Consider the following 12913-nt stretch of genomic DNA (forward strand, 5'->3'; position numbering starts at 1 on the left):
TTCTGCTGAACTGCTTTTGAAACCTTGGTCAAAACTCAGCTAGTCACATTGTGTGGGTCTATTTCTGGGTTCCCCATTCTGCTCCACCGATCTATGTGTCTATCCCTCTGGTGTTCTAAGCTTTATTGATTGCTGTAGATATTCATGAAGTCTTAAAAATGGGTAGTATGATTCCTCCAACTCAATGCTTCTTTTTCGATATTATTTTAGCCATTCTAATTCATTTGTGTTTCCACATACATTTTAAGAGAAGCTTGCCAATATAAATATAGTAAAATCTTTTTGGGATTTTAGTAGGCTTTACATTGAATTTACAGATCATTTTATCAAGAACTAACATCTTTAATATACTTGGCCTTCCAAACCATGAACATTATATGTTTCTCCATTTATTTAGGTCTTTGATTTTTTTGTTAGTATTCGTACTTTTCATTATCCTGATCCTGCACGTTTTGTAAAATTTATACACTGAGCTTCTTGAATCTGTAAATTTGTCTTTCACCAAATTTGAAAAATCTTTGGCCATTATTTCTTTAGATATTTCCTGCTCTAACCTCTTCTCCTTTCCTCTGGGACACCAGCGGCATGAATATTAGAACTACTGATATTTTCCCACAGTTCTCAGAGGCTCTGTTCATTCTTTTTTTTCAATTTTTTTTCTCTCTCTCCTTCGGCTAGAATTTCTACTTATCTACTTTCAGATTCACTGAATCTTCCCTTTGTCATCACGATTCCGCTCTTTGGCCCAATCTGTGATTTTTTAACTTTAAGATATTATAATATCCAATTCTAAAATTTCCTTTTGATTCTTCTTATTGTTGTATAACTCTATATGTTTCTGTTTTTCCACTCATTTCTAGAGTGTTTCTATTGATTTCATAGACCACAGTTCTAATAGCAGCATTAAAGCCTTTTTCTGAAAATTAAAACATCTGTGTCATCTTGAGATCAGTTTTCTGTTGACTGTGTTTCCTTAAGAGTTGATTATATTTTCTAGTTTTTTGTTTATTGGGTAATTAGAATTGTATCTGATACGTTTTCGATATTAAAATGAAAGATTCTGAGAGGTGTTAAAATCCTATGGCAAATGTTTATTTTATGTTTTTGCACGCATTCAATCTGGCTACGTTCAGAGTGCAAATTCTGTATCATTTTAGGTGTGTGATGGCTTGATCGTTAGTTCAGTTTTCAAAGCCTTTACTGTGCTTCTTCGGGTCCATCCTGCAAAGGCATCACACGGGTTAGTCAGGGACTTGGCCCAAAGTGGACACTCAAAATATCATTTTTATTCATTTTCAATTTTAAGTGCAGCTTGTTTGAAGTTGAATCATATGGAAATTTTGGATTTTGAAGGTTTATTAATTGTTAAAAAGCAAGCCATTTATATTTATCTTATCTCTGCACTATCCAGTATGTTTGTTCAGAAATTGGAACATGGCGTTATTCTGCAAAGTGACATATATTACAGTTCCACAGTGGATTTTGTGAAATAGCCAAAGAATAAGATTTCCTATGAACTACCAAATCCATTTTTGGCATTTACTATTTATTCTTATTTTCTAAATGATGGCTAATAATTCTAAAATCTATATGGATTACATTAACTTGATTTTTCCCATTTTCCCATTTTCCCATAAAAGCATATGTATATATCCTTCTGAGATTCAAAATCTTCCCTGTGCTTGCGTTCATTTTTGTCCTCAGTTCCAGTATACCTAATGTTAGGTCGAGTATAAAATAAATCTTTAAAAATTCTACTACTTTCTACAGTGGCTACTATAGAGGGATTTAAGTATGGAAAATTACCTGTTAAATGTAGTAGGGATAGCTCTTTAGTTTTTTACATGTTGGAAATTGAGTTCTACATGTGACACTTTCTGACATTACAGTGTTGTGCCTTTGTTTTAAATTCATACTATTTTTTATGTTGTATAAATTCTCCTTGTTCATGGCATAGTAGTTTTTAAAATATTTTCCATTACAGATAGAATGACTTAGAAAGAGTTTTATATGTTTCCATTTTGAAAATTGAAAATTCAGGAAACTCATCAACACTAAAAAGAAATGAGTTAAACCATGAAAAGACATGGAGGAACCTTAATGCATGGGCAGGGAACATATGGGAAATCTTTGTACTTTCCTCTCAGTTCTGTTGCTAACCTAAAATGGCTCTAAAAAATTAAAGTCTTTGTTAAAAAAAATATAAAAGCTCATCAACATCACATGTGATAATAAATGAAATCAAACTATATGTCCTAAAGTTTAATACTCTTTGCGCAATAAACAGTTTTTGAATTTGTAACACATTATTAATAAGCAAGAATTTAAAATACTAGCTCTTTCTTGTTTCTAAGAAAACATATTCATATCAATAGTGTTGCACTCCCACTAAGAGTTGGACTTGAGGACATAACGTACATAAAAGTAATTCCATTCGGGCATGGCCATGTTTATTTGCGTTTCTTTTGCGTTTTCAAAGGGGAAAAACATAAGAGATTAAATACAGATGTGTTTATTCTGAATATAGGTGGATAGGTAGATACATAGATGAAAAATTGATGATAGATAGATGCGTAGGTAGGTATAGACAGAAAGATAGATAGACAGATAGATGGATAGATGATAAATGACCCCAGTGGCTCTGAGTTCTTTAAGAGATTCTTGCAGTTATTCTCAGAGGTAGGTGTTGATATCTGTAAATGAATAAGCTTAGCATTTAGAGGGAAGATTTTCATGTATGAGTCCTAACTTGTACTTGGGGTCCAAAAAGTTGAGAACCAACTTCTTTTTATTTTTTATTTATTTGTTTTTTTGAGGAAGATTAGCCCTGAGCTAACTACTGCCAATCCTCCTCTGTTTGCTGAGGAAGCCTGGCCCTGAGCTGACATCCATGCCCATCTTCCTCTACTTTATATGTGGGATGCCTACTGCAGCATGGCTTTTGCCAAGCGGTGCCATGTCCACACCTGGGATCCGAACAGGCGAACTCCTGGCCACCAAGAAGTGGAACGTGCAAATTCAACCGCTGCACCACCGGGCTGGCCCCCCAACTTCTTTTTAAACTCCATTTTTCTTATGTTTCTAGGCTTTAAGTCTCTGTCTTTTAAGTAATAGTGTTGCAAACATTCAGTGATCATAATAAAATGAAACCATAAATATGAAATCAGAAAGCAAAATTCCTCTTCAGCCAGAAATAAAACATCCAATTTTTAATCTGAAAAAAATACAGAAATGTATTAAAGTATCCAAGAGTGCAAGAAACATAATGAAAATAATGTGTTTACTTACTTTTCCCAGATTATGGTTAGACCTATTTAGGGATACTTCATCTGAACTGGTGTCTGGCGCTTGCAGAAAAGTGTATTGTGGAAATTATTTGAAAACATCACAGACTTTTGAAGGATAGGTCAATCTTTCTTGTATGAAGAACTTGTATGAACACGTCTGCACCCTCAGGCACATTGATAATGTACTTTCACAGCAACAAAAGGAGCCCTTGTTGGATATCTTGCTGTGTCATCAACTTACTGAAAATGTAAGCAGTAAGAAGATTTCAATTTTGTTGCCAAGTCAACTGGCTCAATAAAAAGCCCATGAAAACTATTTTAGCTTCCTTTTAGTGACTAGGTTACCCTCATTAGTAGAGTTAAAAATATGTATCTATTTTTTGCAGGGAAACAATATGAACGTCATAAAATCCAGTAAGCAATGCAGGCCCCACCCTTACTGCAATAAGGCTCAAGAGATGGTGCATTTCACCAGCAGCCCCAAGAATAATAGCACCTGAGCACACATCATTGACCATATATTTTATACCAGGAAGGAGAGTCTCTTTACCAGACTGTAGGTGTTAGATTCGATCTGAGATGTTTGAAGAAGCTCTCAACACAAAGTACAAGAATATATGATTTTCTGTTGTCAATCTATTTTAACAGTACGATGTACCAACTTCACTCTACTAGAATATAGAGTGTTTTTCTCATGAGGATTATGATCATGAAATTATATCTGCTTGTTATTGAATGAACCCGCAATTTCTGATATCCTATTCATTTCAAAGTCACAAATAGGAGAGAAGACTATTTAGGTGAAACTGCAAATCTTAACCTTCTCCTCATTTATAGGAAACAAAGTTTTTCCACTAACAGCTTGGTTATTCCAGGGCAAAAGTTACCATGCAGACTTTTGTAATAGTTCCAAGTAATAGAACATTACTTTGCAATCAAAGATTGAGTACTCATTCTGGGAAATAGACGGGAAAGGTGACCAGTAGGCCCTGCCCTGTCTGCTTTCTCTCTCCTTTTGGCCTTGTCATTCTTACACTAGCTAAAGGCTGTGTTACTTGCTATAATGTTTCTCAAAATGAGTGCAGGTAAAGTAAAATTTTGAAAATATTAAACTAATATATGTCAATCTCCATCTCCACCTCACTCCCACCCAGGAGCTGCAGGAATGCCGTCTAGAACAGGAGAGACTTATGAGCACTTTACGAAGAAAGAAAATGTAGTATAAGGAATATTCCTGACACTTTAGAAGAGGTGGAAAGATTCGGCCTCCCAGTTCCTAGGAACATAGAACTGGAAAGAGGAGGATCAGGAAGGAAAGAAAAGGTCAGACACCAGGGTTTCTGCTTCCCTCACACATTTCCAAGGGTGTAAGTGTGTAATTGAATCATCCAGAAGTATATGGAAGAAAGAATTAACATAAATGTTAGTCCTTTTGTATGAGGGTAGGCAGGCTTGGGGATTGGGATTTAGAAGAAGTGATGGCAAGCCTTTCTAGTTCTCAATTCGTTCTGTGCCCCATTCAACAGGACATATGATTTTGCATGATTTTGGCAGAGAAAGATGTTTAGGCCAATTATCAAAATCAATTCAGTTATCTATTGATATTACAAGTATTGCTTTTATGAACAAGTGTGTGTATGTGTTATCTCATACGTGTGAATGTGTATTTTCAGAATACAGTCCTGGAAGATCAACACATAAGTGCATCTTTAATTTTGTTTGATATGGAAAAATTATCCTCTTTAGAGGTCGTACTATTCCACATTCCCACCAGTGGTAATCTGAAATAAATTATTTTCTCCAGTCTCATCAATAGAGTATATTGTGGTACTTTGGATTTTTGCCAATCATATAGGTGAGAAACGATGCATCTATTGTTTTAATTGACTTTACTCTTAGTGAGACTGAATATACGTTCATCTGCTTAAGGGTCATTTGCATTTCCTCTTTTGTGAACTTTCCATGTCTTTTAACAATTTTCTCTCAGATTTGGTCCCAATTTGTAAGACCCTATATGTGTATAAAAGGGAGATTTTCTTCCAGTATGTCTTTTATTTGTTGACTTTGAATATGATTGTATTATTGTAAACAGAGTATTTCAATTTTAAAGAGGAGACCTTATACATATTTTTATTTATTGCTTCCGGATTTTGATTCATAATTAGACTTCTATGCTCTTTGATTATAAAGTAAGCATCTATATTTTTTTCAAGGCTATTTTTTTTTTGTATTTTCCTTTTAAAACAAGTGATGGTCTGAGGCATTGATGCAATTTTTTTTAATAGTTCTTCAGTTGCCCTAGTTTCATTTATTTAAATGTCCACTTTTTCGTCAGTGTTTCGTCGCTTTTCCACCATTGATTTACCATCTTTATCATATACTAAATTACATGTGGACTTAGGTCTAATCTAGATTTTCTATTTTATTCTTTTAAAATCTTGCTCCCTCTTTTCTCTCTCTCTGTCATGTTTAAATGCCACAACACTGTCTTGAATAACAGCTTTATAGAATGTTTTAATATTTCATAGATTTAGACTTCTCTCGTGGTTTTTCTTTTTGCCAGGAGTTTCTTGGCTATTGTTGCTTGTTAATTTTTCCATGTGAGCTTTAGAGTTAACTTCTCTAGTCCAGGAAAATGGAAAAAACAAACCAAAACAAAAAGGTTTGCTGGTATTCTTCTTGGGATTACACTATACTTGTATTTTATCATGGGGAGAACTGGTGTTTTTATGATACTATATCCATTAGCATATAATGTGCGGCCATTCGTTAAATCTACTTCTGTCTTTCTTAAACTTGTATCCTAAAGGCTTATGGTTCTTGTTAGGTTTAGTTTTAGATATATTGCAAATGAATTTTTAGATATATTGTAAATGAACTATATCTTTTAATTGACTGATGTGTTTAGCTGCGAAGGTTATTGATTCTTTTTTTGAAAGTTGTGATTATATCAACATCACGTGTTTAAAAATAGTTCTTTGTGATTTTATTTCACTCTTTTTCAAAAGTTCATCCTGTAGGACCAGCTGCTTTTCCATTTTGATTCTTTTGGTCTGGCTTGTAAACTTTGTTGGTGGGACAAAAGCTACATTTCTTCTAGGGTTCCAGGGTTAAAATTACCCCTTCTCTCTATTTAGGAAAGACAATTTTTAGTACTCTAATTAGTGCCCACTGATTTATGAATTTTCCACTCTGGTTATTAGGTACAGGCATTTTTCACAGCCCTGTGTGAACTACAGACACTATTCCCTCTAGTCCTTTCAGGGCTTAAATTGTTTCCCAGCCGTGACTGTTGTCATTGCATGTATTCCATAATTAGTGCTCAGCTGAAAATTTGAGTGGGGCCCTCTGCAGGTCTCCAGACTCCTCTCTGTGGGCAGCTCTCTTTTCTCATTGCTGTACCTTACAAACTCTAGGTCCTTGGATTCCTTGCGCTCCCCACTCTGTCTCCTCAACTAAAGTTGTCAGGCAGCCTCTCCCTGGGTTTTCCCTCCCCACGCCTTGGCCTTGGAACTTTCTCCAGGCAGTAGGAGGGAGCAGTGTCAGGCTTACTTCATTAGTTTCCTGTCTCTCAAGGATCACTGGCTTTCACTGCCTGATGTTTTGAGTGCTGTTATTTCATATATTTTGTCCATCTTTTTTGTTGTTTATGCCAGTGGGTAATCTGGCTCCTTTTCTCCATGTTTTTGCTGTCAACTTTATTTTCATCAAAGTAAATCATTCTAATTCAAATAATTATTGTTTATAAAAGTATGAAAACAATGCTACAAGTTTTATATTAAAAAATAATTGTTTTCAACTCTTTTAGTCTTTTTGGCAATTACTGCCATATGTGTAAGATAAAGTGGTGTTGGGGCTGGCCCTGTGGTGCAGCAGTTAAGTGCACATGTTCTGCTTCGGTGGCCCAGGGTTCACCAGTTCGGATCCCAGGTGTGGACATGGCACCGCTTGGCAAGCCATGCTGTGGTAGGCGTCCCATGTATAAAGTAGAGGAAGATGGGCAAGGATGTTAGCTCAGGGCCAGGCTTCCTCAGCAAAAAGACTAGGATTGGCAGTAGTTAGCTCAGGGCTAATCTTCCTCAAAAAAAAAAAGATAAAGTGCTGTTGCAGCAATTTGATTATTAGTTTTTAGATCACTTTGTGATTTTCCATGATGGAAGCTGAGAATTTATTTTCTTACCACTCCCTCTCAATATTTATAAACACTTTTGTATGTATATGTGCCTGCACAAATACACAGGTTTCCCTTATTTCATTTTTGCAAACTTACGTCCTCTAATCTTTTGGAGGCCTAATTTATCTAAATCAGGATTCTTTATTTCATTATGGTTCCATAAGTTTTCTTCCCTTAAAAGATGTATAATGAGGGGCTAGCCCCGTGGCCAAGTGGTTAAGTTCGCGCGCTCCACTGCAGGAGTCCCAGTGTTTCATTGGTTCGAATCCTGGGCACGGACATGGCATTGCTCATCAAACCACGCTGAGGCAGCGTCCCAAATGCTACAACTAGAAAGACCCACAACGAAGAATATACAACTATGTACTGGGGGGCTTTGGGGAGAAAAAGGAAAAAAAATAAAAACTAAAATCTTTAAAAGAACAAAAATAAGATGTGTGATTAGTGAAATTACGTTTCGTCTGTTTACAAGTAGTTTTTCCTGGGGTTTTTTCCCCCTCCCATTTCCAGTTTGATGTTTTGTCCAATTTTTCAACAGTGCCATAAAAGTTCTTTGAATGTCACTTTCTACATGTTAAAATACAACAGATATTCTATCAGTCTCACTTTTCCTTTGAGACATTCCAGCCATAGTCCTCCACCCTTGTGAAACATTCTGGGATAGTTACTTGCTGGCTCTTCTGCACAAACATCCAGTGCTCTTGTTGGAAGCTCTGCTCCACGGCTCCCAGATCTTCCTATTATTTTGGTCTACTCCCTTGTTTTAGTGGAATAAAACCTCCAGGAGTTTTCTGAGAAAGAGTGCATTTGAGACCTTCAATGTCTGAAAATGCCTTTGTTACTGACATGCACTTAAGTTTGGCTTGTACAAAGTTTTAGAGTGAGGCATAAAAGCTGATTGGAACCTCTGTGACTATATGCAGGATTTGTCAACTAGTGGGTTTCACTAGGGTAAATGAGAGAACACTAGACATTTCCAAATTCACATTTGTAGGGATTTTCTTTGGGGCTATTTAAATTCTCCAGGAAAAAGTAAAAAAACTCTTCTAATCTGCATCTTGGGAAAATGTGTGCTTATCAGAATACTCTTAAGCCAAAGGGTATTTTTGGAGTATTCCAACAGAGTGTTGTTGGAAGACAACTAAGAGTAGCAATTCTGTATGAATTATTTCAATCAATTTCCCTGTGTGCATAATGTATCTTTCCCACCCCATTCAGACTATTTTTGGTTTCAGTGATTTGGAATCAGCTAAGGTTTTCCCCAGAAGTGGTTCTTGGACTTTAGCATGCATCTCAATTACCTGGAGGGCTTGTTAAAACAGTTTGCACAGACACATTTTCAGATCCGTGATTGAGTGGTGGTGGTGCCTGAAATTTGCATTTCTAACAAGTTGCCTGTTCATGTCGCTGTTGCTGGTCCAAGGACTGCAGTTTGAGAAGCACTGTCCTTATATGAAGTTTGCAAATGTTACATATTCTTTCACTGCAATATAGAAAATTTATCTTTGCACACAGTTCTCAGTATAATGGAACACAATAGTAAAATTTGCCAGTCTTGTGTGATTTCATCGAGAGAGCTTTACCTGTTTGGGTAGTTTTAAGGCTTTTGAGGAGAAATTTGACCAGCTGTCTCTCAGAGTACCCAGATTAGAAATAACTCCATCATGAAAGAAAGGACTTCAGCAGAGTGATTACAGGTTAATTAAGCTCCCTATGTGTAAGTTCCATCATCTCCTCTGGGAATGTCAATAGATCCCACATGATGGTGTTACTGCGAAAACTTCACAGGGTAATAAATGAAAATCATTTAGTGCAGAGCTTGACCCACAGGAAGCTCTCAATGTGTTGTTGTCATCATCGGCAGCAGCAGTTTTATCATTATCATCATCAATAAACTGATGCTGTGACTAATAAGAGCATATGAGATTCAGGGACTGACTCAGCTCTAATGCAAACCTTCAGCAAGTATGGCATCCAGCTGAGCAATTACGTCTCAGCCCTGTGGTACAAGAGGAGCAAGGGAGACAAAGATGAATATCATGACCCTGCTCCTTTCTAAGCCATCAGAAATAAATTCCTTATCACTGTCCCAGGGGTCTTGTGTCTTCTGCCATCATTTGTGAAACTGTGACAGTTAAGTTTTTAGCTTGCAAGCAGAGTAAAACTCAGAACTTTCATTAGTTTTAATAACATTTTTTAATCCTGGTGAAAGAAGTCATGTTGTTCATTAGTTGTACCATTAAGTTAATAGTCTTTTAGAAAAGAAACCTCTACAATGTGAAATTGCAAAACACAAATTATGTCTCTCAGTATATATATATATATATATATATATGTATACTATACATATACACAAGAGTCTTTACGTTCTTTGAAGCATAGGTAAAATTGTAAAAATATTTTTCAACATTAACTTTTTAAAGAATTTTTTACTGAGAAGTAACTAAAATGTAGGCTGTTTGTATGTGTTTTGAGGTCAATATTGCTGAAAACGGAGCTTAACAATACAGTTCAATGGGATTCCTTTTCAGCTTCAGTATCTGTAAAGCTAATGTCCCTAATATTCCACTAAGTGTCTTCCTTTGCAGAGGGTTGAACCCATTGCAGTTTAATTCTGCTCAGATATTTTATTTAGGCTTAAAACTGTTGCCACATTTTTTGTGATCCCTTTCCTTGTTGCTAGTTTATTTTTCTCACTGGTGTTTGGGAATAGAGTATTCTGATATTTTGCACAATGTGAAATTTCTGTGTCTTAAGTAAATCAGGCTTCATTAAAGTGAATTTCACTTCCTCTCTTAAGACAGCAAAATTACATTAGTTAAATGTAGGATTTGACAAACTGTTTTAAGTAGTTAATATTGCACTGTTTTGGGGAGCAATCTAATATATCTGTTTTACTGTATTGCCTCTCGCATTTCTAAAAGCTTACATTTATCTCAAATATTTGTTATATTCTCTACCAGCATTGTTGGGGAGGTCAGTTTTGACTCAGGCTTAGATGGCAAGTCAGTACACTGCCTCGTTACTGCACAGTATGTTTTACAAATAAACAAAGCTTTCAGCATGTCTGATGAGAATCAAACATTTCATGATTTTCAACATTTCTCAGCTGACCTCAACAACATGCCAAAAGAGTAGCTTTCATTCTTTCAATCTTTACATTTGGCACCTACTTACTAAATTATCTTAATTCTGTTGATTACTTACTGTAGAGAAATATTTGGTCTTACTCTTAAACCATTAAAAATTAATAGAACTGACACAATAGCTACCAATGTGTACATAACAACATACTAGCCACCGAAATGTTTCTTTTTGTACAAATTCTTTACTTTAAATTGACTCGCAGCCAGGGATGAGAGACTAGGAACACAGATGGAGTCCTATCTCAGAGTCAAAAGCCTTCTGTTTTTCATAACTCAAGATTCATGGCTGTAAGTAGTGAGGCAAAGCTCTTGGCTGGTCAAGAACAGTGGAAAATAATGCAGTGCATTAGGGATCCAGAAATATTGACGCCATTGTTATGAGCACCTATGAGCACAGAATTGGTTTTATACATTACCATAACAGATTGTTGGTGTATTTTAGGCGCTGAAAAATACTACTTCCCTCAAATAACAGTCTTCTGCTCATTCGTTAGTTTTAATCACCAGAGAGACAGTGGATCAAGAGACAGGACATAAGGTTTTGTTAAAATTTAGGTATAACATACAAGTACTGTGCCCTCTGTACTTGCATCTTTCGCTCCGTTATTCATTTTGCTGTGTTGTCATTAATATAGTCCTAAGCCACTCCTCTGGCTTCTCTTCTCGTGTCACCTTGAATTTCTTTCTTTACTTATAAATTCATGGAGACCCTATAGGAAGATATTTGCCAAAGTAACAGAGATGTATAACTTTCTAAAAAAGAGTGGAAATTATGCCTGTCTCTTGACTTTTACATGTAAAATCATTTTGTCTATGACAAAATTGCTTCTCCATCCACTGTTAATACTCTATTATGTTCTGTGTCTCTGTTGAAATGCAATAACTATGTCTTTTCTTTGAGGTGATACGTGTGTTAACATGGCTCATGATTCATAGATGGTAAAGTTAGAAAGAGATGGTTTAGATCCACTTTCTTTCATAAAAAATAAAACAATAGTGTTCGAGAAGGTTGAAGATGAAGAAAATGCCCAATGACAGCATGCCCACTTCTCTTTTCTCCATCCCCAGATAAATTTAGGGTTTGGTCACAGTTAATACCATTAGTTTTACGGTAACTTCTGGAATTATTGGTTTTGTGATGAGGATTTTACTTTTAAACCACTGGAGACTTTGTCAAGAAACCTGCGATAATCTTTGTTGAAGAGTTGGGCTCAAAAAAACCCTGTAATACACACAATGGTCATAATATTTCTTATCTCTATTTGGGCCCCCATGAGGTCACTCCTTTGTTTTTCACCTCACCTGCTTACTACCTTTTCTCCCTCATTTCCTGTTAATTGTGAATTGCACCCCAGGTCCTGACTTGAAGTATTATCCTGTCTTTGACTTTGTCATCATGCTGCCACGTTCATCTGCTCTTCTCTGATCAGTTGATGGTGTTTTCGTTCCTCTATGGCAGAGTTTTTACTTGGGCACTATCGACATTTTGAATCAGGCACTTCTTTGCTGGGGTGGGAGGTGGGGTGGCTCGTAGGATGTTTAGCCGCATTCCTGGCATCTAACTGCTACATGTAAGTAGTGCGCCACCTCCCTCGCCCCTCCAGTTGCAACAATCAAAAACATCTCTAGACATCGCCAGTGTGCCTCTTGGGAGAAAAATTGCCCCTGGTTGAGAACCTCTACCTATAGAGTTATTGTTTTTTTACTCCTATGCCGGAGGAACTTATTTTTTGTTGAGTTTCTTGCCTCAGCTCTTCTATCTGCCTCAATTCCTCAAAACACCCAGATATTGGTAAGGATTTCTTCTCCTAAGAAGGCCAGTGTTGAAGAGTGCAGTAAGCCACCCATGAATGCGGAGTTGGATAATTCTTCCTCAAGTGCCTACACCTCTTTTCTAGGCACTGGAAAGGCAGTCAAATGGATTACCATTCTACTTTCATTAAACAGTAAAAGTAGTTATTCTTACAGATCACTTCGACTCTTAAGCCAAATTACCTTGAGTCGTATCTTTAATTTCAGGCAAAACTCTTAGCAGCTTCTTTTAAAAATACTTTTTTAAGGACTTTAACTTTTAGAGAAATTTTAGATGTACAGCAACATTGAGAGGAAGGTACAGAGATTTCCCATATATGCCCTGCCTCTCCCATGCATAGCCGCCCACGTGGTCAACATCCCCCACCAGATAGTGTGTTTTTTACCAAGGAAGAACCTGCACTGACACATCATAATCACTCAAAGTCCGTAGTTTACCTTAGGATTCACTCTTGGTCTTGTACATTCTATGAGTTTGGACAAAAGCATAATGT

This window comes from Equus przewalskii, chromosome 13, assembly GCF_037783145.1.
Source record: "Equus przewalskii isolate Varuska chromosome 13, EquPr2, whole genome shotgun sequence".
In the NCBI taxonomy this organism is placed as follows: domain Eukaryota; kingdom Metazoa; phylum Chordata; class Mammalia; order Perissodactyla; family Equidae; genus Equus; species Equus przewalskii.